Source organism: Agelaius phoeniceus, chromosome 8 (assembly GCF_051311805.1).
Source record: "Agelaius phoeniceus isolate bAgePho1 chromosome 8, bAgePho1.hap1, whole genome shotgun sequence".
Lineage (NCBI taxonomy): Eukaryota > Metazoa > Chordata > Aves > Passeriformes > Icteridae > Agelaius > Agelaius phoeniceus.
In genome coordinates this window covers 9,716,029-9,719,378 of record NC_135272.1, presented here as the reverse complement: position 1 = coordinate 9,719,378, position 3,350 = coordinate 9,716,029, and positions in this window count along the sequence as shown.

Below are 3,350 nucleotides of genomic sequence, written 5' to 3'. Positions count from 1 at the left end.
GCGCCAGGTCCCGACGCCTCCGAAACACCGACTCCAACACCTCCCTGGGCAGCCTGTTCCAATGCCTGACCACCCTAACAGGGATTTTTATTTTCTAATCTCTAATCTGAACTGCCCTGTCGCAGCTGGGCCATTTGCTCTTGTTCTCCCAGCAGAAGACACCGAGCCCAGCTGGCTGTGCCCTCCTGTCAGGTGCGTGATAGCGGTGAGGTCCTCCCTGAGCCTCCTCTTCTCCAGGCTGAACACCCCCAGCTCCCTCAGCCGCTCCTCAGGTGTTTTCCAGACCCTTCACCAACCTTGCTGCCCTTTGATGGACACATTCCAGCACCTCAATGTGCTTTTTAAAGTGAGGGACCCAGAGCTGAATGCAGCCTCACCAATGCCGACTACAAAGGGATGATCGCTTCCCTGGGCCCCCTATCCCTCCATAATTCCAGATTAACAGCACTTCTCATTCTCTGTGGGTGATGCATTTCACAATGTGCCCGAACTTGGCACTTGGTGTGATTCTGGGGCTGCCCTGTGCATGAGGAGACCTTATTAATGCGTATAAATGTCCAAAGGGGAGATGCCAAGATGCTCTTAGTGGTGTCAGCCACTGGGAGGAGATCCACGGACGTTCCACATGAATAGAAAGAAGAACTTTACTGTGCAGTGATCAAGCACTGGAACAGATTGCCCAGAGAGGTTGTGGAGTGTGTCTGGGCAGATATCCCAGACCCACCTGGTGACAAAGCAATGCCATGTTCTGAAATGGCCCTGCTTGAGCAGGGAGATGGGACCAGATGACCTCTGTGCTCCCTTCCAACCCCACCCATTCTGCTATTCTGTGCAGGGCCACGAGTTGGATTTGGATGATCCTTGTGGATCCATTCCAACTCAGGATATTCCACAATTCTGTGAACTTCTGCCTTTCCTCTTAACCTGACCATTTTGCCCATGTGTCCTTGTAAGGTGACAGTGTCCAGTGCCTGCCCATGGCCCCCTGGGTTCCTTAGTCCTTAGAACCTCCAAGACTGGCAAGATCACACCTGGAAGAGGAGCAGATGTTTGGAAGTGGCTGGATAACAATGCCAACTGGAGTGTTTTCATCCAGACAGCAGTGAATTCCCTCCAGGATGACAACCAGCCACAAGGTGCCTCAGCCCACCAAAGGCTCCTGTGGTAGGGGCTCCTCCAGTGCCTATGCCCTCTTCCTCTTGCCTGTCCCCTCTGCCACCCTCCCAAAGGCGTTCCCAGGCATCCCAAAGGCCAGGAATCTGTCTCCCTAAACATGACAGTCAGAGCATGCCCATGCATCAGACGTGTCTGTGAAACTCAGCAAAATTCCTGCTAGGAGCAGCCAACTTTTGGAATCTTCTTAATAAATTTTATTGTTCCTCTGGCACGTGCCCTTTTGGTAGGAAGGGCATCCAGGGAAGGGGCAGCAAAGAGGGCAGGGGTGTCTGTGAGCTTCCAGAAGGTGTGTGTGCTCTGGGAGACATGGGAGAATTGGGGTGGCAGAGAGCAGGCACCTCACATTCCAGGAGGAGGCCATCGTTCCTGGGGCACAAAAACCCCCACCCCTTGTTCTTGCCCAGGTGGACATGTCCTGGCTGCTCTGCAGGGCCTGAAGAACACTGGGCATGGCTCATATTGCCCCCAGCATCTGGAGAAATGTGCAGAAAAACCAGAGATGGACAAGCAATCTAAACCAGTTGCACAGGAAGGGATGGGTTTGTGGAGTGCAGGTAAGGCCTGGCCCTGTCATTTCCAGGGATGGGGACAGCCAGCTTCACATCCCATGAGGACAGACTGCCAGGCAAAGTGCACCTTCCCCTGTTCCCAACTGCACAAGATGAGGGCCAAAGCCATGGTGGTGCTCAGGACCAAAACCATGATGCTGATGCTTGGGGCCACCAGGCTTTTGTATCACCTTTACCTGCAGGAGCTCCAGCACCAGCACTAGCAGAGGAAAAGGGCAGGAGGAGTTTGGAAATCCCCTTGAAGAGGGACACAGCTTAGAGCCAAACTTAGGAGAAGGGATAAAGCTCCTCTCCCAGCTGAGAAATATTTCAAATTCACAGACTGGATGAGGTCAGAAGGCTCCTGGCAGCTCAGTTTGTCCAAGCCCATGCTCAGCTGGGGTTGTCTCAAAGCAGCTGCGCATGAACTTCTGCAGTTTTGATATCTCCAAGAAAGAAACTCCACAACCCCTCTGGACAAGCTGTGCCAGTGCTCCATTACTCTCCCAGCAGATGTTTCCTGATGTTCAGAGGGAACCCCTTCTTTTTCAGGTTGTGTCCATGTCCATCCACTGGCTCTGTCTTTTCACCCTCCTTTCTGCTATTTTTATACATTAATAGGATTCCCCCTCAGCCTCCTCCATTCTGAACAACCCCACATGTCCTAATCTTTCCCCACAGGAGAGATCTTGCAATCCCTTCATCATCAATGGACTCTCACCAGTAGCTTCTGTACTGGAGAGCCCAGAACTGGACACAGCCAGCACACAGGTGTGGCTTCATCTGAGAAGAGGGGAAGGATCACCCTAACCCAAAACTTCTCCTAAAGCAGCCCAGAATGCCATTAACCCTCTGCTAATGGAGAACCAGGACCCTCACAGCCTTCCCTGTGCATTCCAGGTGTCCCAGCAGGTACTGGCATGTGGGATCATTCTTCCCCAAGTGCAGGACTTTGCAATTCCCTTTGCTGAACATCAAAACGTTTCTGTCAGCCCATTTCTCCACCATGCAGGTCTTCAGTGAAGGTGTCAGATGGGCTGGACCTAGTGACACGAGTTATTGGTGTTCCACCTGACCTCACAGCACTGATCACCAGAGACTGGCACCAGTCTTTCAGTTTTCCATCTCCCTCTGGGTTTATCCAGCCTGTACATCACCACTATGAGGTTACAGGACATCCTATCAAATGCCTGACTGAAGCCAAGGCAGACAACATGCCCTGCTCCTCCCTCACCCACCCAGGCAGTCATCCCTTCAGAGGGTTATCAGGTCCTTTAAGCCTGACTTCCCCTTTTTGCATCCATGCTGACATCAAGTGTTTGGCCACAAAAAGATTTATCCCTTTGCCAAAAGTGTCCCCTTGCCTGACTCCCCCTGGTGCTAATGCCACCCTGCCTGTGAGGGCTTTTGATGACTGTCACTTATTCAAGATACTGGGAAGGCTGGACTTGCCCAGCTCTGCTGTTCTGAGCAGAGGGGTTTCACAACAGCACCCCAAGCCACAAGTGTACCAGGATTTGCTGAGTGTGTGACAGATTGTTGTCCTGAGGCATTTTGGAGTGCATGTGTGTGTGTGAAGGGGCAGGTCAGGCCTTGCCCTGGTGAGGCAATGCCCTGCTCTGCACA